Raw genomic sequence first — 23,746 nt, forward strand, 5'->3', positions numbered from 1 at the left:
TCTCTCTGTAATAGTGGTCATACGGGTTTGTGGATGATGTGGGTGTGTGTTTTATATTCTATTGGGTGTGCGGGAGTGGTGTGTGTATGTGTATCAGGTGTGTGTATTTCGAATTGTCCTATGTGGCGGTGTTTTGTATGTGTGTGTGTATTTTCAGCGCAGCAGTGTGTACCGCCAATGGAATACCGCAGTTGAAAGACCGCCGCATGGATTCGTGTGTCGTGATAGTGTGGGCGTATTTCTGTTGGCGTGACGGTGGAGGTTTTGTTTTCGCCAGTTTATCACTGACCTTTGGTGATGCGGACTTGTGTGGGTGTCTGAAGATTTCAAGATGTGGGTCATAATAGCTGTGGCGGAATTCCGCAGCCGCAGCGGTATGTTGGTAGTCTTCTGCACGGCGGTAAGCGGCTTTTACCGCCAATGTTGTAATGACCACCATAGTAATCAAACAGGCTTCCGCGGGGCAAGGTACTAAACTCTGGGAGAGGATTTCTCATTTTTATTTTGGAATGTGGAGGGCCTGCGTTCGAAAATGAAGAATGAAGACTGGTTAGAATATATGCGATCCTTTTCCTGGGTGAGTTTACAAGAGACTTGGTCCATGGATCCTATCCACATAAACGGTTTTAGGACCTTTCATACCCCGTCGTTCCTTGCTCACGGGGCAGGGCAAAAGGTGGGTTGTATACTTTCATCTCCAACAAATTCAATTTAATTAAGGACGTTAGATTAATTTCAAATTCATTTTATCAATTGATCACATGTGAACTAAAAAGCAACGCACAAATGGTGATCATTAACTTTTATAATAATGTTCCTCAACAAAGTTTCTTTTCTGTTCTCAAGCTGTTGCAGGAAGATCTGGATCGAGCATGTAACTCAGCGCACAATGAGACTTTTATTGTGTGGGGGTGGGGGCTTTAATACATATTTGTGTCCTCAATCCATGGAAAATGTTTGTTTTTTTGGCACGGGCGGAGATGATGACTCATACCACTTTATACATAATCATTAAGGTAATTTGTTGAATGAAACGTTGTTTAAATTTGATCTCCTCTTGTGCAATAGTTTAAATAACTGTAAACCACAGTTAAAACCCACATTTAATGGCAGACATAATAACACAATAATTGATTTTATACTACTATCCAATAATGTTATTTCTTATGTGTCCGAGTATAAAATTCAAGATGCTTTGTTTAGCGATCACTACCCTCAAAGCTTAAGCCTTGCACTCCCTCAAGCCATCACCAAACATAAGGAACCAATGGAGAAGGTACAGAATATTGAATTGGGAGCTAGAAATGGTTACACTATCCGGTGGTCACAGCTTGAGCCTACGCGGTTCATGAAACAATTAATGAGCAAACTTTCTAAAGAGTTTGAAATTTGTCTTTCAGACAACATTTGCCCGCAGGCTTGCATTAACGCTTTCACTGCAATTACTACAGGAATCAAAGATTCCCTTACAGTTAGCTTTGGCAAATCTAGGCCTCATGTAGGCAAAAGATGGTTTGATAGTGAATGTACTCAAGCCTATAAAAATCTTAAACAGTGCTTACATAGACAAAATTCTGACAAACATTGTATCAGCCTCTGGAGGAAGGGGTATAAAAAGGTTATAAAAACAAGAAAACAGAACCTAAAAAACGAGGCTTGACATTCTCTTCATGAAGCAAGCCTTCAGAATGACAACGTTAAATTTTGGAAAATTGTAAACTCTCCTCTTCTGTGTGATGGAACGTCACCAACAATCGAAATAGCCATTACTGAAGAGGATTGGGTTTCTTTCTTCTCTAGTACATACTCCGCAAAAGATCTGGTCTTGGAATCAAACCCTCTGAGACTAGTTCCCCAATCTATTTTTCCACCATTTAGCCTAAAAGAGGTTACAGACGCAATTAACGCTAGTAAAAGCGGGAAAGCGCCAGGTCCAGATGGAGTCCCAATTGATATCTATAAGTCCAACATTTCACTTTGGGGCCCATTATTAACTCAAGTTTTACGTGCCTGCTGTGCCACAGTCTTTATACCGACCTGGGCCGAGTCCATTATTGTTCCTATCTTTAAAAAGGAAGATCGTCAAAATCCTGCATGCTACCGCCCAATCTCTCTGCTTGATACTCTTGCAAAGATTGCTGGACAAATTGTTTTAAACAGGCTACGAGATTGGACGGAAGAAAACTATATTCTTTCGGACTTGCAATATGGCTTTAGAGCTAGGATAGGGACTACGGAGCAGGCTCTGAACTTAGATATTATACTCAGTAAATATATGAGGGCTAAGGCCGGAGCCTTATACCCAGTGTTTGTCGACCTGAATTCAGCATTTGACTGCGTGGTCCATGGCAAACTATGGCCTATCTTATTAGACATGGTGGTAGACTCAACTATTGTTCACTTTATTAGGGAACTATACGCCGGAGCTAAAGCTAAGGTGCGTTATGGGCTTCAGGGTGAATGCACTTTAGCCTTTCCTATTGAATGAGGGGTACGGCAAGGCTGTGTACTAGCGCCCCTACTGTTTGCTTTATATATTAACAAACTAGAGGGGCTACTATCTGATGCTTGCAGTGACCTCCCACAAGTTGGTTCTCGAAAGATCCCAGCACTCCTGTATGCGGATGATGTCGTTCTGATGGCCCGCACCCCAGTAGCATTGCAGAGGCTACTTACAACCTTTGATAAGTATACGGAAACCTTAGGTCTCAGAATTAACCATTCTAAAACCTTCTCGATGACATGTGGTAGAAATTCTATTAAAAAAAAACAGATCATGGTAAAAGGTACGAAACTAGACGACACAGCAACATTTTCATATCTAGGCATTACGCTTGATAATGAAGGGAAATGGTCACAAGCCATAAAATCGAGGAAGCTGTAATTTATTAAAACTATCATGGCTGTAAAAAACTTTTAGAAAAAGGTTGGTAGAGCGACCCCCAAGGATATGATGATATTGTACAATGCAAAATGTGTTTCTGTTGCATTGTACGGGGCAGGACTCTGGGGATATAGGAACTGCAACATCTTACAGCTAGTTGAAAATGATTTTTTAAAGTTTATTTTAAGTGCTCCAAAATCTACCCCTACACTGGTATGCCATATGGAATTGGGGCTATCATACCTTATAGATTTAATTCGTGTTCAACCAATCCTATTATGGCATAAAGTATGGACTTCTGATTCCGCTAGGCTGAACAGGGCCATCATAGAAGATGCATTGGCATTATCCTATCCGCTGAAATTTCCATGGCTAAACTATATAAAGAATTTTTTCATAGAGCTGGGCTATCCTGAGTTATATTCCATCCCGGCAAAACTGGAAACAATTTCCAGGAAGGAACTGAAAAATATCTCTCTTACTCACCTGGCCGATTTAAGATGGGCCACTGAGGTAAAGAAACCCAGCGTAATGAGGAATTTTATGTTGCAACAAACAGATGGCATGGAACCATATTTGAGTAACGTACTGAATCCAAGGCATCGGTTCGTCCTTACGCGCCTAAGATTAGAGATTTTCCATTGTCTTGTTAGTTTTCTGAGTACTAATAATTGGACCCCAGTCTTGGCAAAATGTCCTTATGACTCAGTGTCTGACCAAAGTACAATACACATTCTCTTTTTCTGTAAATTCTATGCAGACTTAAGGAAAGCGTTTGTGATCCCATTTTTAAAATCAATGCATTTTAAACAATGTCGCCCAGCCTTTAATTACCTCCTGTCCCTACCATCAATTATGATTTGTAGTGGAATAGCTTTATTTTTATGGGCAGTGAAGAAGGCTAGACCATATTATCAGTTAACCTATATAGGGTTTTCTTATTTGTATACATTTTAAATGTATTTTATTAATGATAATAGCTTTTGTTTTAAAACATACTCTTTTACTGATTTTATCTGTCCTGTTTTAGGTATGGTCTGACTTATTTGTGTTCTTTTATTATTTCAAATACTGAGTGATGTTTTTAATATGAATTATCTGCTTTTATGATTGTTGTATTCAATCGAATAAAGTATTTTTGATGATGATGATGACTGATGTAGCTCTTCTCCGCATCTACGCGTAGGCTGGCACGGAAAGAAAAGAACTGACGTCAGTGTGCCGGGGTGGCGCCTATATTCGTCCGCGACATCATCACGGCGAGCATGACACCTGCGGAGTTGACTGACGCCACCGGACGACGTGCAGAGGTACTGCGCGAAGAAAAATTCTCCTGATCCAGTCTGATGCCTGGGGAATTCAAAGGTAAGGAATCTGCAACTAGAAGTCTCTATCAGAAAGAGTAGTATTTAAGAAGGGGGCCGCTGCAGCCAGGACCCCCGGGAAGAAGTCATGACAATCTACGTTTGGGGCATACACATTTATAAAACATATTTCACGACCGTCTAGACATCCATGTAGGGTCACGTAGTGTCCCTCAGTGTCAACTATGTGTTAGTAATGTTGATAGGGCACTCCTGGGGCAACCCAAATAAGAACCCCTCAGGCATAACCAGAATAGGATACGGCATATATGGAGCCCCTCCATTGTTTCTGTAAGCTTGGGATACCATCCTGGCAGACGTGCGTTTCTTGGAGGTATGCAAGTGCTGTCATATAGCATTTCAAATATGCATGTATATGTCTACATTTTTCGTAGTTGGCAATCCCTCTAACATTCGAGGTAACAATCTTCATCATCTTTGTAGCCATTATATACATGCAAACATCGCTCTCTTCCCCAGTATCTGGAGGTACCCCCAAACACTCCCCATATACTCATAGCCACCCAATCAGGGGTGCATATCAATAGTACGCAGAAGCAGCAACAGAGTTCCAAGCAATTTTCGAGTTCAGAAAAAAACATCCAACCCCAATTCCCCCCTCCTCCTGGGCATTAGTGCCGACCCTTCCCAGTGCATGGTGCTTGATTAGATAGTTAGCAGGTCCCGGCCCATACCTCCCAGTAAACTTCAACAATGCAACAAAGACAAACCTTGAACTTGTGCTATGCAAGAGGGTAGATCAGCAGGGTGAAGCGAGGCAGTTACTCTCAGCCTCCCACCGCATCTACAAGGCCTCTCTAAAGGTGTGTCACCATAAGCATTATACAGTCATCTACAAATGTAATAAGCACTAGGCCATAGCAAAAGAGAAATGCATACATTCCCCAAAGGATATCCTATCCATGTTTGAAAGGTACATGCGGGTAGTCAATATTAGCCTCAAGAACATTGTTTGTTTCCCAGCATTAGATAACACCGCGAGGGCCCCAGCCCACATCAGGCCCCCAAAATGAGATCTTCCAACACTCCGTCACCCCTTACTATTTCACACCCTGTAGGAAGAAGAAAAAAATAAGGGTTTAGGGAGTTGTACCATCTGCAATCCATCGTTCCTCCTATGAGTCATAGGACATATCTCCTGAATCAGGCACTGTGGGCCAGATGTAGGAAACTTTTTGCGAGTCGCAAAAATGGGTTGCAGCGCTATTTGCAACCTCGCAAAAAGCGAAATGGGATGTACAAATCCCATTTCGGAGTACCAAATAGCGATGCGACCCATTACCGACTCACAAAAATTGCAACCTGATTTTGAGACTCGCAATTACGGAGTCGCAAATTGCGAGTCTCAAACCGAATGCACAAGCCAGTCACACATTGCGACTAGTCGCAAAAAGCTCGTTTTGCACACCCAGATTACCACTGATTCCGAACAGGTGGTAACCAGAACCAAAGTATAAAAGCAGACCCGGAAGCCATCTGGGTTACTCAAAATGGCTGCACTATACGTGATTGCATGGAGGAGGAGAGTCCAGGCTGCCCAGCAGAGGAGGAGGAGGCAGAGACAGGAGAGGATATACCGAACCAGGCAGACACTATTCCAGCAAACTGAGGACGAGATTTATGATAAATACAACTGAGCAGCGCTGTTATCCTAGAGATCATTGAACTGCTGAAACCTCAGCTAGAAGGCCAGACAATGCGCGGCTGCCCCATCCCCACACATGTGCAAGTGCTATGCTCACTGCACCTCTAGGCCTCGGGTAGCTATCAGGGGGTGATTGCAGTGGCAGGTGGGGTATCCCAAAGTGCCCTCTCAAGATTCTTCAGAAGTTTCCTAGATGCCATACTCGCACACATGTCCAGATATATATACCTTCCCAGGAATGAGGCAGAAATTAACAGCACCAAGTTGGACTTCTACAGAATTGCCAACTTCCCCCATGTAATAGGGTGTGTGGACGGGACACATATACCAATTTGCCCACCTGCAAATCTGGAATATGTGTTCCACAATAGGAAATGTACCCACTCACTAAACATCCAGGTGGTATGTGATGCCCATAATGTCATTACTGACATTGTGGCTAAATATCCAGGGAGGACACATGATGCATACATATTCAGGCACAGTGGGATACACCAACGCCTAGAACGTGGGGAGTTTGGAGAAGGATATTTATTAGGTACTGGCGAGTACACTCTGATGCCTTAAATACATGTTACTGCGTAACCCTGTGATGCCCTGCTAAGTTTGCCTCTTTTGTCAAACAGGTGACAGTACATATGCCCTGAGACCATGGATACTCACCCCATACCTAACACCTGGCAATCAGAATAAGAGGCGATACAACATTGGACATCGGCGGACCAGAGCTGTCATAGAGAGGACGTTCGGCTTGTTGAAGTCACAATTCAGATGCCTGCACAAAAGTGGAGGAGCACTTCAGTATGCCCCAGAAACAGCATGCAAGATCGTTGCTACTTGTGCCATCCTACACAACATTGCCACCAGACGTGGGCTATATCTAGCCCCTGACGACACAGATTCGGAGGATGAGGAGCAAGAGCTACCACATCGACAGCCTGGGAATGGAAACATCACAAAAGAGGGCAGAAAGAGACTGAACCACATTGCAACCCACTACTTTGGCAGGTATGTGGCAACCATGACAGCACTCACTAATGTAAGACACACATAGCCCAGTTGTGTAGTTCAACAAATTAACCCTTTTATTTCAGGACCATAATGGGGAAACTATAGTCAACTAAACTGCAAAATGAAAACAAAAAGTGTAGTCTGACCCATTAAGTTCATGTGCCTCTGTCACACCACATATTAGTAGCTCACAGCCTCCTGCGACTGCGGCCACCATGGCTCACTCCAGGTTGGTCCCCTGATCCCTGGCGGGCACTGTTACTCCGCAGGACTTGTGCATCAGTGGCAGACACACTACTGACACTGGAGATTTCCTCACTATCCTGCGGGGTATCGCCAATGCCTCTTACTGCCTGTCTGGTCTCCAGCAGGTCCACTGCATGGCTGATGCGGCCAAGTCCTCTAGCCACATCACCTGCAAAATGGCCAAGTTCGATTTGCAGACTCACTGTGCGCCTTGACAGGCAGGTTGTTGTGGTAGCCAGGTGCCCTATTGACACACTTAGTCTGTCTAAACAGGCAGCAGTGTTGCGCTCCCTACGCTGTGCATGTGCCTGTCGGCCACCATTTCCCTGACCGAGTTGTCAATGGAAGAGGTCAGGTTTGTCATGTGAGCGTTCATTGTAGTGAACTGGTTGTCCGCATTTGCAAACCCCTGCATGAGTGTGTTCTGCAGTCTGGTAAGGTTACGATTCATTAGCCGCATATGTCTATTTTGCAGCCGGTGACTCTGCAGTAAGGATGCCTCCAGTCCCAACAATTGCTCATCGGTGACATCCTCCCCACGCGCTGACTGAATTCGGCGTTGCCGTCTACGCACCGAGCCAACTGATCTATGTGGTTGACTCTCCCTAAGCATTGGCCCCAGTGTCACATTGACTGCCTCTAAACCCAGATCAGGATCATCCATGTCCTCTGGTGCTGATTGGACAGGTGTTGTTGTCCTGCACTCCCCTGCGGTGTCTGTGGCAGCCTCATCTTGTGTGTCTATGCCTTGGTCCTCTCCCTGCACAGTGGCGCTGTTGGTGGATCCTTGTGGGAGACCTGTGGGACACAGGGGAAACACTGTCAGTGCCTCACATATGTTTGAAGCCTCAGAATAAACATTTCTCTATATTTGGACTACTGAACTACATTGCCCATAATGCACTGTTCTATAGGTTGCAAAACTGGGAATGGAGCTAATCTGGAGGTGCATGCTTATGTGTACTGTAGTTGTGTGCATGGTACATACAGTGATGTAAATACGTGTAAATGGATGTTCCTGGTGCTGAACTATCAAGGTCTCCAATGCCAAGTACTGCCTCCAGCTCCAGAGTGGTCTCCACCATGGTTTCGATGGCTGTAGGGGGTGGTACAGTAGATGGGCCTCCTCGAGTGCCATGCATCTCCCTCATGCGCTCCACCACCCTTTCCTTGGTCCTGGAGCGTAGGTCATACCACCTTTTGCGGACCTCATCCAGTGTGCGGTGGCTGACTCCGATGGCATTGATTTTGTTGAGGATGTCCTGCCAGATTTATTTCTTGTGGCTGTCAGGGACACTCATTGCTGCCTTTCCAAATAACTCATCATGGTGCAGGCAGCTCTCCTCTGTGAGCACCTCCAACTCCTTCTCTGAAAACTTTAGTTTTCTTTTCCTGCCAGCACTGGTTGTCTCCTTGTCCTGAGTAGCCATTGTTGCTGCAGCTCCTCTCACCTCGGTGTGACTCTGCAGTTTGGGCTGGGTAGGCTCCTCCCTCTTCTATGGGGTTACTTCCTGGTTCTGATGTCATCAGTCAGAACCAGGAAGTGGGTTTTTCAACAGTTTATTGGTGCATGCAATTTGCGAGTCAACAGCCAGTTGTCGAGGTAGGAAAAAACTGGAACCCCTAAACTGCGCAAATGAGCTGCAACAACCATCATCACTTTTGTGAACACTCGAGGGGAGCTGGTAAGGCCAAAGGAGAGCACAGTGAACTGAAAGTGCTCGTGACCTACCTCGAAACGCAAGTAACGTCTTTGGGCCGGCAGGACAGTAATGTGAAAATAGTGGTCCTGCAAGTCCAACTCTACCATCCAGTCTCCAGGGTCAAGGGCAGAAAGCACCTGGGCTAGGGATAGCATCTTGAACTTCTCCTTCTTGAGGAAGAGATTGATGGACCAGAGATCTAGGGTAAGACGAAGGCCCTTGTCCTTCTTTGGCACCAGAAAGTGGCGGAATAATAACTATGACCTACTTCTGGAGCAGGACATCTCTCTATAGCTCCCTTGGCCAAGAGAGCCTTGACCTCGCAGAGAAGTGAGATATGATCCTCTGATAGATGATCGTATGATGGTGGCATGGCTGAAGGAGAAGTCTTAAAAGGGAGGGAGAAGCCCCTTTGGACAATTTGTATCACCTACCTGTCCGTGGTAATTGATTCCCAGTTGGGCAGATGATGGTGAAACCTGCTGACAACTGGCTCCTGATGTTCTGACGGACTAGCAAGGCTTGGACGCAGAGGAGGGGGTGGAGGTGGCTCTCTGATCCCCAAGCTTGGGGGATCCTGCATTCGGGGCCGCGCAGGGGCTGTACAGCATGCAGGGGTCGGTGGCCGGCTGGAAAGGAATGCGGTTGGGTGTCCCTTCCGTAGCCACAAAAGGCGCACAATAGGGGGCGAAGACCAGCTTCTAGGCCAAGGGACCGATCCTTAGCCCGGGAATCCTTAAAGCGTTCAAGCGCTGAGTCCGCCTTGTCTCCAAAGATATGGGAGCCATCAAAGGGCATGTCCATGAAGGATTGCTGGACGTCCCCTGAAAAGCCAAACGTCCTCAACCAGGCATGGCGCCTCAAGGCCACCATCGATGCAACCAATCTGCACAGTGAATCGGTTGTATCCAGCCCATAACTAATCATGAACTTCGCTCCATCTCTCCCGTCCGTAGCGGCTTGGGAGAGAACGGTCTGGGCCTCTTCCAAGACTCGAGGCAGCACTTGCACAACCATATCCCAGAGGGTGTGGGAATATCAGCCCAAAAGGCATGTGGTGTTCACGGACCGCAGCACTAGACTGGCAGAAGAAAACATCTTCTTCCCCAAGTTATCCAGTCTTTTTGATTCACTGTCTGGGGGAGCGGTAGGGAATGCGTCAGAGGATGACAAAGTCTGGATGATAAGGCTCTCAGGTGTAGGGTGTTGGGTCAGGAATATTCGGACCATGTCAGGGTAAAGTTGGTATTCTAAAGGGTCCAGACCCCTCTACACTATCCCCATATCCATACCCATAGCAATAGGGGTCAGGAGAGCCCATGGAAAACAGAATCGTCCGTTCCGGGTCCGGGTTGTCAGGGATCAATATAGGATCGACGTCAATTGTGGACCTAACCGATGTCGGGAGCTTTGATGTCAGACCAGACGCCTAGGAAGGTCGCGTTGGCACGACTGGTGTCAGGGTGGATCCGATAACAGATTTGGAGGTGCCCTCCGAAGTCTGGGCCGAAGCTGTCGACTTGGAACCTGAGGGGGTCGTCACCGACTTCCCTGGGCCTGAAGCCACCGAGGGTTGGTCAGTCTGCCCAACTGGAGACGCATGGCCTCATAAAATTCCTTGAGTTGAAGAGGGGTAGCACTGGCTCCCAGAAAGTCGGCGGGGTGCAGAGTGGACCCAGACGGAGACTCCGAAGATAGAGGACTAGAGCATTGACGCTCTTCCTGCATTGCGTCGTCCGAGTGACTGGGCGAAGTTAACGCACGTTTGGCCTTCTTCGACTTCTTCTTGTGACCCAAATGTCCAGATGACTTGGACGAGGAAAAGTGTTGATGACTCCGCAACCGGTCTCCTGATCTTCCTCTCGAATGAGACCAGGCATGATGCAGAGTCGAATGCTGGGCCGCTAGGAGCTTTAGGGACCAGTCCTTCAAAGCTTTCGGGTTCATGGCCGGACACTTGGTGCATTACTTTGGGTCATGTCCGTGCTCCAGACAGCAGAGGCAGAGGAGGTGTAGATCCATCACCGACATCACTCGGTGACAGGAGTCGCAGGGCTTGAATCTGGTCTTTTGGGACATCCCTCGCTGCATCTAAAACTAGACAAAACGAATCGACAAAAGTGTTGCAGTTGGTCAGAAAATGACTAGGGGTAGCTCTTTTCCGGATCTGCGCATAGGCTGGCGCAGAAAGAAAAGAACTGACGTCAGCGCACCAGGGTGGAGCCTATATACAACCACGATGTCATCATGGCGATCACAATGCAACCAACACCCGCGGAGTTGACCAACGCCACCTGATGGCGCACTGGGGTACTGCTCGAAGAAAAATCTCCAGGACCAGCCTGAACGGCTGGGGGAAATTCTAAAGTAAGGAATCTGCAACTAGGAGTCTCTATCAGATTTAGCATGCAACAGAGACGACAGGAGTCCCGCTGCCACATACTTTATACTGACTTTTTCAATAGACAAGGAACCAGTTTTCTTCTCACTCTCCCAAAGCTTGAAGAATGCCTTCCATTCCCCAGCCGATGAATCTTCCCTGATGGGGGTAACCACAGTGTTAGAATGTGAAGATGGAAGTCAAAAACCAAGGCTACAGGACACTTCCAAGGACATACGTAACATACCAGCGGTGATTACTTTTTTCCTGGCTCTATCTCTCAGTTCACAAATTAAGGGATTTCTTTCACACTAAACCTTGCCCCCCCACATGCCACAGCATGCCACAAATTTATGACATGCACAGCCAAGACTAAATGGGCCACAAACCTCCCAGACACTTCTAGGGAGTGATTTACAAAGGGACAATTTTGAGAGGGTGGGATTTGAACTCTAATCAAAAGCATTCATAACACATGGTTTTAACCACTAGTCCACCCACCACGCTCAGTGTAGTTCCTTGCAAAATGCCCTTATAGCATAGAAACAGTTTGGAAGGAAGTCCTTCCTCTATTTCCATGGTCATTTTTCTTTTTAATGCCACAAAAAATCACAGTTGATTTTCATTCTTAGTAAACAAAGATCCGTTACTCTCTTCAACCCTGGCACTGACCCATGCATTTCTTTTTCTTCCACAGTCTTACTCTATTTCTCATCCCACAAAATGAGGGAATTGTTTCACAATAAATGTAGGAAGTTGGCTCTTTATGTACTATTTCAAAGTAAGAAATAGCATGCACAGAGTCCAAGGGTTCCCCTTAGAGGTAAGATAGTGGCAAAAAGAGATAATTCTAATGCTCTATTTTGTGGTAGTGTGGTCGAGCAGTAGGCTTATCAGAGGGTAGTGTTAAGCATTTGTTGTACACACACAGGCAATAAATGAGGAACACACACTCAAAGACAATTCCAGGCCAATAGGTTTTTATATAGAAAAATATATTTTCTTAGTTTATTTTAAGAACCACAGGTTCAAGATTTACAAGTAATACTTCAAATGAAAGCTATTTCACTTAGGAACTTTAGGAACTTTGAATTAGCAAAATAGCATATACAGTTTTCACACAAATGGCAATAAGCTATTTTAAAACTGGACACTGCAATTTTCAACAGTTCCTGGGGGAGGTATGTGTTTGTTAGTTTTGCAGGTAAGTAAACCACCTACAGGGTTCAAAGTTGGGTCCAAGGTAGCCCACCGTTGGGGGTTCAGGGCAACCCCAAAGTTACCACACCAGAAGCTCAGGGCCGGTCAGGTGCAGAGGTCAAAGTGGTGCCCAAAACACATAGGCTTCAAAGGAGAAGGGGGTGCCCCGGTTCCAGTCTGCCAGCAGGTAAGTACCCGCGTCTTCGGAGGACAGACCAGGGGGGTTTTGTAGGGCACCGGAGGGGACACAAGTCAGCACAAAAAGTACACCCTCAGCGGCACGGGGCGGCCAGGTGCAGAGTGCAAACAGGCGTCGGGTTTGTAATGGAGTTCAATGGGAGACCCAGGGGTATCTTCAGCGAAGCAGGCAGGCAAGGGGGGGGGGCTCCTCGGGGTAGCCTCCACCTGGGCAAGGGAGAGGGCCACCTGGGGGTCGCTTCTGCACTGGAGGTTGGATCCTTCAGGTCCTGGGGGCTGCGGGTGCAGTGTCCTTACCAGGAGTCGGGTTCTTAGAAGCAGGCAGTCGCAGTCAGGGGGAGCCTCTGGATTCCCTCTGCAGGCGTCGCTGTGGGGGCTCAGGGGTGTTAACTCTGGCTACTCACAGGGTCTTAGTCGCTGGGGAGTCCTCCCTGTAGTGTTGGTTCTCCGCAGGTCGAGCCAGGGGCTTCGGGTGCAGAGTGCAAAGTCTCCTGCTTCCGGCGGGAAACGTGTTGTCTTTAAAAGTTGCTTCTTTGTTGCAAAGATGTTTCTTCTTTGGAGCAGAGCTGCTGTCCTCGGGAGTTCTTGGTCCTTTTAGAAGCAGGGTTGTCCTCTGAGGCTTCAGAGGTCGCTCGACCCTGTGGAACATGTCGCTGTTGCAGTTTTTCTTGATGTGGGCAGACAGGCCGGTAGAGCTGGGGCCAAAGCAGTTGGTGTCTCCGTCTTCTCTGTAGGGCTCTCAGGTCAGCAGTCCTTCTTCATCTTAGGTTGCAGGAATCTATCTTGCTAGTTTCTGGGAGCCCCTAAATACTCAATGGCCAATGGCTACTAGCCCTGAGGGTGGCTACACCCTCTTTGTGCCTCCTCCCTGAGGGGAGGGGGGCACATCCCTAATCCTATTGGGGGAATCCTCCATCTGCAAGATCGAGGATTTCTAAAAGTCAGAGCCACCTCAGCTCAGGACACCTTAGGGGCTGTCCTGACTGGCCAGTGACTCCTCCTTGTTTTTCTCATTATCTCCTCCAGCCTTGCCGCCAAAAGTGGGGCTGTGGCCGGAGGGGGCGGGCATCTCCACTAGCTGGAGTACCCTGGGGCTCTGTAACAAAGGGGTGAGCCTTTGAGGCTCACCGCCAGGTGTTACAGTTCCTGCAGGGGGAGGTGAGAAGCACCTCCACCCAGTACAGGCTTTATTACTAGCCACAGAGTGACAAAGGCACTCTCCCCATGTGGCCAGCAACATGTCTGGTGTGTGGCAGGCTGGTAAAACTCATCAGCCCACCCTGGAAGTCGGGTATGTTTTCAGGGGGCATCTCTAAAATGTCCTCTGGGGTGTATTTCACAATAAAATATGCACTGGCATCAGTGTGCATTTATTGTGCTGAGAAGTTTGATACCAAACTTCCCAGCTTTCGGTGTAGCCATTATGGTGCTGTGGAGTTTGTGCATGACAGACTCCCAGACCATATACTCTTATGGCTACCCTGCACTTACAATGTCTAAAGTTTTACTTAGACACTGTAGGGGCATAGTGCTCATGCACCTATGCCCTCACCTATGGTATAGTGCACCCTGCCTTAGGGCTGTAAGGCCTGCTAGAGGGGTGACTCATCTATGCCATAGGCAGTGTGAGGTTGGCATGGCACCCTGAGGGGAGTGCCATGTCGACTTAGTCATTTTCTCCCCATCAGCACACACAAGCTGGCAAGCAGTGTGTCTGTGCTGAGTGAGGGGTCCCCAGGGTGGCATAATACATGCTGCAGCCTTTAGAGACCTTCCCTGGCATCAGGGCCCTTGGTACCAGGGGTACCAGTTACAAAGGACTTACCTGGATGCCAGGGTGTGCCAATTGTGGAAACAAATGTACAGGTTTAGGGAAAGGAAACTGGTGCTGGGGCCTGGTTAGCAGGCCTCAGCACACTTTCAAATCATAACTTGGCATCAGCAAAGGCAAAACGTCAGGGGGTAACCATGCCAAGGAGGCATTTCCTTACACTAAACCTTGACCCCCTTCCACATGTGAATGCATGTCAAGAATTTATGACAAGCCTGGCATGACTAATTGGGCCACAGATCTCTCAGACCCTTCTAAAGGTGTCTCTTTCATTTGGGTAAAATAAAAAAGAAATTGAGAGCCTGTGGGCTTCTTTTAATGCATCAGTTCTCGGGGGCAAATCTCAGCCCCCGAACACTGATTCGGGTTGGAGAGGTATAGTTGGAAAGGATCCCAGTGGATCCCTGCTTGGCGATCGTATAGGAGAGCAATCCCTAAGCAGGCATCCAACCTATTTTCACCAGGGATTTTGGGGGAGTGGCCCCTTGAACAACGGGTTGTGCTCCCCTTATCAGATCAGTCTTTCTTCCCTGTGGGTGGCAGATGTGGGTACTTATCCCCAATCAGCCCCCCAACCCTGGGAGGCAGAAAGCACCAGGATGGATTTCCTAAATTCTAGGGTGTTGTGGGGCAGCCCGTTATGGGCTTGGACATGCCCCTATGCCCCCAGCAGTAAGGTGGCAGTCTTTCTGCCCCCCAGGGAGTTGATGGAGGTAATTACCCCCGATCTGCTCTCCTGGGAGGAGAGAAAGCTCACTAGACACCAGGGTCTATTTTCAAAATAAATATAGGGGTAGGAGCTTCCACAATCTGCAGGAATCATCAAAAAGCCTGCCGCACAGCGTTACCCCAACTGTTACAGAAGGTGCCATCATAGATATGTAAGGAAAATGTGTGATTTTAAGCATAGTTTGAGGTTTGCAGGGCATTGTGGGTAAGAAAACCTCAGGGGATCCATGCAAGCTACACCACCCTGAATCCCCTGGTTGTCTAGTTTTCAGAAATTTCTGTGATTTATAGATTTGCATGCGTGGCACCACAGCACAGCCCCAAATGCCGCAGCTTCCCCGTTTGCTTATCTGTCAAAGCAGTGCTTTAGGGTATTTTTGTGTTGTGGTCTCAAGGCCCACCCACATAAGTGGTGTACCATTCTTATCAGGGGACAAGTGGAAACTCAGAGGGTAGGAAATATATGGCTTCCTGCAGATTCCAGAAATTTCCATCACAGACATCTAAAGAAACTGTGTATTTTTTTTAACCAAAATTTGATGTTTGCAAGGGCTTTAGGGTAGAGTTACCCAGTGAGAGCCATGCAAGTTACTGTAGGAAAGTACCATCTTGCCTGGCATGTTAACCCCTTACTTCACTGTATATATGTTGTTTTAGTGTATGTGTCACTGGGACCCTGCCAGCCAGGGCCCCAGTGCTCATAAGTGTGACTTGTATGTGTTCCCTGTGTGATGTCTAACTGTCTCACTGAGGCTCTGCTAATCAGAACCTCAGTGGTTATGCTCTCTCTGCGTTCTAAATTGTCACTGACAGGCTAGTGACCAATTTCACCAATTCTCATTGGCATACTGGAACACCCTTATAATTCCCTAGTATATGGTACTGAGGTACCCAGGGTATTGGGGTTCCAGGAGATCCCTATGGGCTGCAGCCTTTCTTTTGCCACCCATAGGGAGCTCTGACAATTCTTACACAGGCCTGCCACTGCAGCCTGAGTGAAATAACGTCCACGTTATTTCACAGCCATTTACCACTGCACTTAAGTAACTTATAAGTCACTTATATGTCTAACCTTCACCTGGTGAAGGTTGGGTGCTAAGTTACTTAGTGTGTGGGCACCCTGGCACTAGCCAAGGTGCCCCCACATTGTTCAGGGCAAATTCCCCGGACTTTGTGAGTGCGGGGACACCATTTCACGCGTGCACTATACATAGGTCACTACCTATGTATAGCGTCACAATGGTAACTCTGAACATGGCCATATAACATGTCTAAGATCATGGAATTGTCACCCCAATGCCATTCTGGCATTGGGGAGACAATTCCATGATCCCCCGAGTCTCTAGCACAGACCCGGGTACTGCCAAACTACCTTTCCCGGGGTTTCACTGCAGCTGCTGCTGCTGCCAACCCCTCAGACAGGTTTCTGCCCTCCTGGGGTCCAGCCAGGCTTGGCCCAGGAAGGCAGAACAAAGGACTTCCTCAGAGAGAGGGTGTTACACCCTCTCCCTTTGGAAAAAGGTGTCAGGGCTGGGGAGGAGTAGCCTCCCCCAGCCTCTGGAAATGCTTTGATGGGCACAGATGGTGCCCATCTCTGCATAAGCCAGTCTACACCGCTTCAGGGATCCCCCAGCCCTGCTCTGGCGTGAAAATGGACAAAGGAAAGGAGAGTGACCACTACCCTGACCTGCACCTCCCAGGGGAGGTGCCCAGAGCTCCTCCAGAGTGCCCCAGACCTCTGCCATCTTGGATTCAGAGGTGTGCTGGTACACTGGACTGCTCTGAGTGGCCAGGGCCAGCAGGTGACGTCAAAGACTCCTTCTGATAGGCTCTTACCTGTGTTACTAGCCTATCCTCCTTCCTATTTAGCCAAACCTCCTTTTTTGGCTATTTAGGGTCTCTGCTTTGGGGGATTCTTCAGATAACGAATGCAAGAGCTCTTCAGAGTTCTTCTGCATCTCTCTCTTCACCTTCTGCCAAAGGATCGACCGCTGACTGCTCAGGACGCCTGCAAAACCGCAACAAAGTAGCAAAGACGACTACTGCAACCTTGTATCGCATCATCCTGCTGGCTTTCTCGCCTGTTTCCTGGTGGTGCATGCTCTGGGGGTAACCTGCCTCCTTCTTGCACCACGAGCTCTGAAGAAATCTCCCGTGGGTCGACGGAATCTTCCCCCTGCAACCGCAGGCAACAAAAGACTGCATCACCGGTCCTCTGGGTCCCCTCTCAGCACGACGAGCGTGGTCCCTGGAACTCAGCAACTCTGTCCAAGTGACTCCCACAGTCCAGTGCCTCTTCAGTCCAAGTTTGGTGGAGGTAAGTCCTTGCCTTCCCACGCTAGACTGCATTGCTGGGTACCTCGTGATTTGCAGCTGCTCCGGCTCCTGTGCACTCTTCCAGGATTTCTTCGTGCACAGCCAAGCCTGGATCCCCGACACTCTAACCTGCAGTGCACAACTTTCTGAGTTGGCCTCCGGCGTTGTGGGACTCCCTTTTCTGACTTCGGGTGGACTCCGGTTCACTCCTCTTCTAAGTGCCTGATCCGGTACTTCTGCGGGTGCTGCCTGCTTCTGTGAGGGCTCCCTGACCTGCTGGGTGCCCCCTCTGTCTCCTCATCCAAGTGGCGACATTCTGGTCCCTCCTGGGCCACAGCAGCATCCAAAAACCCTAACCGCGACCCTTGCAGCTAGCAAGGCTTGTTTGCGGTCTTTCTGTGTGGGAACACCTCTGCAAGCTTCTTCACGACGTGGGACATCCATCCTCCAAAGGGGAGGTTCCTAGTCCTCTTCGTTCTTGCAGAAACCAAAGCTTCTTCCATCCGGTGGCAGCTTCTTTGCACCCTCAGCTGGCATTTCCTGGGCATCTGCCCACTCTCGACATTGTCGCGACTCTTGGACTTGGTCCCCTTGTTTCACAGGTACTCAGGTCCGGAAATCCACTGTTGTTGCTTTGCTGGTGTTGGTCTTCCTTGCAGAAACCCCCTATCACGACTTCTGTGCTCTCTGGGGGTTATAGGTGCAGTTTACACCTACTTTTTAGGGTCTTTGGGTGGGCTATTTTTCTAACCCTCACTGTTTTCTTACAGTCCCAGCAACCCTCTACAAGCTCACATAGGTTTGGGGTCCATTCGTGGTTCGCATTCCACTTTTGGAGTATATGGTTTGTGTTGCCCCTATACCTATCTGCTCCTATTGCAATCTACTGTAACTTTACATTGCTTGCATTACTTCCTTTTGCTATTACTGCATATTTTTGGTATTGTGTACATATATCTTGTGTATATTTGGCATCCTCATACTGAGGGTACTCACTGAGATACTTTTGGCTTATTGTCATAAAAATAAAGTACCTTTATTTTTAGTATATCTGGGTATTGTGTTTTCTTATGATATTGTGCATATGACACCAGTGGTATAGTAGGAGCTTTGCATGTCTCCTAGTTCACCCTAAGCTGCTCTGCTATAGCTACCTTGTATCAGCCTAAGCTGCTAGAAACACCTCTTCTACACTAATAAGGGATAACTGGACGTGGTACAGAGTGTAAGTACCCCTTGGTACCCACTACAAGCCAGGCCAGCCTCCTACATTGGTTGTGCAGCGGTGGGATAAGTACTTGAACTACTTACCACTTTGTCATTTTGTACTTTTCATAAGAGAATAATATACAAAACAGGTTCAGTGTATGTACACCTAAACAAAAAGTTTTGCTTTTCTTCTCTTACACTATCTGCTAAGTGCTGAAAAGTAGTCCTAAAACTTTCTAAAAGTTTCAAAAAGTTGAAAAAGTTTTTGTTTTCTGTTCTTTAAAAAGACATGAAACTTTTTCTCTCTTTTATCTGTCTCTAAACCTTCTTCTATCATGTCTGGTGTATGAACTCCTCTTAATTTGATCAATACAACTTATGACCACCTTAACTTTAAGAACCTAAGGAGTCTCTGCATTGATAGAGGTTTAGTGGTAGGAAAGAACCCTACTAGAGAATTTCTGTTTAAAATGCTCATTGAGAATGATAAGTCCCTAGCTGGCACTTCAACTGAGAAGTTAGTAGATAGCTCACACTCTGACTCAGGGGAGCCGCTTGAGGGAGTGTTACAGGGTTCCCTTCCTAATCTGCCCCTTAGCAGAACACCTAGCCATGCTGGTAATAATAGAAGCTCCCATCACAGTAGGGATGTTTTTGTTCCTGGAGGCCAGGTTGTTAGAGTGCCAACTGTTAGGGACAGGTCTCCCTCTGCTCATTCCAATATTTCTTCTGTGTCAAAGCATTCCCAACCCACCCACCCTGATGACAAATGTTAGAAAGGGAACTCTATAAGTTGAGAGTGGAAGAGACCAGGCTGAAGCTTAAACAGCAACAGCTGGCTCTAGACAGGGAATCCCTAGAATTAGAGAAGGAGGGATACAGGTTGGGGTTAGGACCCCATGGTGGCAGCAGCAGTATTACTGATAGTAATCCTGTTTAAGAGAATGATCCCAGGAATCTGCACAAGACAGTTCCCCCTTACAAGGAGGGGGATGACATTAACAAGTGGTTTGCTGCGCTTGAGAGGGCCTGTATGGTACAGGAGGTCCCTCAAACCCTCACAGCAGTGGGCTGCTATCCTATGGCTATCTTTCAGTGGAAAGGGTAGGGATAGGCTCCTTACTGTGAAGGAAAGTGATGCCAATAATTTTACAGTTTTGAAGAATGCACTCTTGGATGGATTTGGCTTAACCACTGAACAATACAGGATTAAGTTCAGAGAAACCAGAAGAGAGTCCTCACAAGACTGGGTAGACTTTGTTGACTATTCAGTGAAGGCCTTGGAGGGGTGGTTACATGGCAGTAAAATTTCTGACTATGAAAGCCTGTACAATCTAATCCTGAGAGAGCATATTCTGAATAACTGTGTGTCTGATTTGTCACACCAATATCTAGTGGACTCAGATCTGACCTCTCCCCAAGAATTGGGAAAGAAGGCAGACAAATGGGTCAGAACAAGAGTGAACAGAAAAGTTCATACAGGGGGTGACAAGGATGGCACGAAGAAGGATGGTAAGTCTTCAGACAAGGGTGGGGACAAATCTAAAAATGAGTCTTCATCAGGCCCACAAAAACACTCTGGCGGGGGTGGTGGGTCCAAATCCTCTTCTAATCAAGTAAAAAACCATGGTGCTTATTATGTAAAGTAAAAGGCCATTGGACAACAGATGCCAGTTGTCCAAAGAAAAGCACCAAGCCTCCCACTACCACAACCCCTACTGCAACCTCTAGTGCCCCTAGTAATAGCAGTGGTGGTGGGAGTAAACCTACTAATAGCCAATCCAAGGAAGTAGCTGGGCTCACTTTTGGTAATTTAGTTGAGGTTGGTCTTGTTAGGGAGACCACAGAGGCTGTGTTAATCTCTGAAGGTGCCATTGATTTGGCCATCTTGGTTGCTTGTCCCCTTAATATGGATGAGTACAAGCAACTTCCCCTAATCAATGGTGTTGAGGTTCAGGCCGACAGGGACACAGGTGCCAGTGTTACCATGGTAATAGAGAAACTGGTACACCCTGAACAACACCTACTTGGTCACCAGTACCAAGTGACAGACGCTCATAACAACACTCTTAGTCACCCCATGGCTGTTGTGAATCTCAACTGGGGGGGGGGTTACTGGTCCAAAGAGAGTTGTGGTTGCCTCAGATTTACCTGTAGACTGTCTACTAGGGAACGATTTAGAGACATCAGCTTGGGCAGAAGTGGAGTTGGAGGCTCATGCAACAAAGCTGGGCATTCCTGGGCATATTTTTGCTTTGACAAGGGCTCAGGCCAAAAAGCAAAAAGGACAGGGTGACTTGGATCCTGGAACAATGGACCAAGTGCTCCCTAAAGCTAGGATTAGTAAGGGTAAATCCCTACCCACTATCCCTCCCTCTACAGATGATTCAACTTCTGAGGAAGAAGAATTCCCCCCTTGTGCAGAATCTTCACCAGAGGAGCTGGCAGCAGACACTGCTGAGCTTTTGGATGGAGGGGTGTAGGAGGCTGGACTGGCTTGTAGTGAGTACCAAGGGGTACTTGCACCTTGCACCAGGCCCAGTTATCCCTTATTAGTGTATAGGGTGTCTAGCAGCTTAGGCTGATAGATAATGGTAGCTTAGCAGAGCAGCTTAGGCTGAACTAGGAGACGTGTGAAGCTACTACAGTACCACTTAGTGTCATATGCACAATATCATAAGAAAACACAATACACAGTTATACTAAAAATAAAGGTACTTTATTTTTATGACAATATGCCAAAGTATCTTAGAGTGTACCCTCAGTGAGAGGATAGGAAATATACACAAGATATATATACACAATAGCAAAAATATGCAGTATAGTCTTAGAAAACAGTGCAAACAATGTATAGTTACAATAGGATGCAATGGGGAAACATAGGGATAGGGGCAACACAAACCATATACTCCAAAAGTGGAATGCGAACCACGAATGGACCCCAAACCTATGTGACCTTGTAGAGGGTCGCTGGGACTATTAGAAAATAGTGAGAGTTAGAAAAATAACCCTCCCCAAGACCCTGAAAAGTGAGTGCAAAGTGCACTAAAGTTCCCCTAAGCACAAAGTAGTCGTGTTAGAGGAATAATGCAGGAAAGACACAAACCAGCAATGCAACAACGGTGGATTTCCAATCTAGGGTACCTGTGGAACAAGGGGACCAAGTCCAAAAGTCACAAGCAAGTCGGAGATGGGCAGATGGCCAGGAAATGCCAGCTGCGGGTGCAAAGAAGCTTCTACTGGACAGAAGAAGCTGAGGTTTCTGCAAGAACAAAAAGGGCTAGAGACTTCCCCTTTGGTGGACGGATCCCTCTCGCCGTGGAGAGTCGTGCAGAAGTGTTTTCTCGCCGAAAGGACGCCAACAAGCCTTGCTAGGCGCAAATCGTGCGTTTGGCGTTTTTGGACGCTGCTGGGGCCCAGGAGGGACCAGGAGGTCGCAAATTGGACCTGAAGAGAGAGGGGACGTCGAGCAAGACAAAGAGCCCTCACTGAAGCAGGTAGCACCCGGAGAAGTGCCAGAAACAGGCACTACGAGGATGCGTGAAACAGTGCTCGCCGAAGTTGCACAAAGGAGTCCCACGTCGCCGGAGACCAACTTAGAAAGTCGTGCAATGCAGGTTAGAGTGCCGTGGACCCAGGCTTGGCTGTGCACAAAGGATTTCCGCCGGAAGTGCACAGGGGCCGGAGTAGCTTGCAAAGTCGCGGTTCCCAGCAATGCAGCCCAGCGAGGTGAGGCAAGGACTTACCTCCACCAAACTTGGACTGAAGAGTCACTGGACTGTGGGGGTCACTTGGACAGAGTCGCTGGATTCGAGGGACCTCGCTCGTTATGCTGAGAGGAGACCCAAGGGACCGGTAATGCAGCTTTTTGGTGCCTGCGGTTGCAGGGGGAAGATTCCGTCGACCCACGGGAGATTTCTTCAGAGCTTCTGGTGCAGAGAGGAGGCAGGCTACCCCCACAGCATGCACAAGCAGGAAAACAGTCGAGAAGGCGGCAGGATCAGCGTTACAGAGTTGCAGTAGTCGTCTTTGCTACTATGTTGCAGGTTTGCAGGCTTCCAGCGCGGTCAGCGGTCGTTTCCTTATCAGAAGGTGAAGAGAGAGATGCAGAGGAACTCGGATGAGCTCTTGCATTCGTTATCTAAAGTTTCCCCAGAGACAGAGACCCTAAATAGCCAGAAAAGAGGGTTTGGCTACCTAGGAGAGAGGAGAGGCTACTAACACCTGAAGGAGCCTATCACAAGGAGTCTCTGACGTCACCTGGTGGCACTGGCCACGCAGAGCAGTCCAGTGTGCCAGCAGCACCTCTGTTTCCAAGATGGCAGAGGTCTGGAGCACACTGGAGGAGCTATGGACACCTCCCAGGGGAGGTGCAGGTCAGGGGAGTGGTCACTCCCCTTTCCTTTGTCCAGTTTCGCGCCAGAGCAGGGGCTAAGGGGTCCCTGAACCGGTGTAGACTGGCTTATGCAGAATTGGGCACATCTGTGCCCAAGAAAGCATTTCCAGAGGCTGGGGGAGGCTACTCCTCCCCTGCCTTCACACCATTTTCCAAAGGGAGAGGGTGTCACACCCTCTCTCAGAGGAAGTTCTTTGTTCTGCCATCCTGGGCCAGGCCTGGCTGGACCCCAGGAGGGCAGATGCCTGTCTGAGGGGTTGGCAGCAGCAGCAGCTGCAGTGAAACCCCAGGAAGGGCAGTTTGGCAGTACCAGGGTCTGTGCTACAGACCACTGGGATCATGGGATTGTGCCAACTATGCCAGGATGGCATAGAGGGGGCAATTCCATGATCATAGACATGTTACATGGCCATATTCGGAGTTACCATTGTGAAGCTACATATAGGTAGTGACCTATATGTAGTGCACGCGTGTAATGGTGTCCCCGCACTCACAAAGTTCAGGGAATTGGCTCTGAACAATGTGGGGGCACCTTGGCTAGTGCCAGGGTGCCCTCACACTAAGTAACTTTGCACCTAACCTTTACCAGGTAAAGGTTAGACATATAGGTGAC

Source organism: Pleurodeles waltl, chromosome 3_1, assembly GCF_031143425.1.
Source record: "Pleurodeles waltl isolate 20211129_DDA chromosome 3_1, aPleWal1.hap1.20221129, whole genome shotgun sequence".
In the NCBI taxonomy this organism is placed as follows: domain Eukaryota; kingdom Metazoa; phylum Chordata; class Amphibia; order Caudata; family Salamandridae; genus Pleurodeles; species Pleurodeles waltl.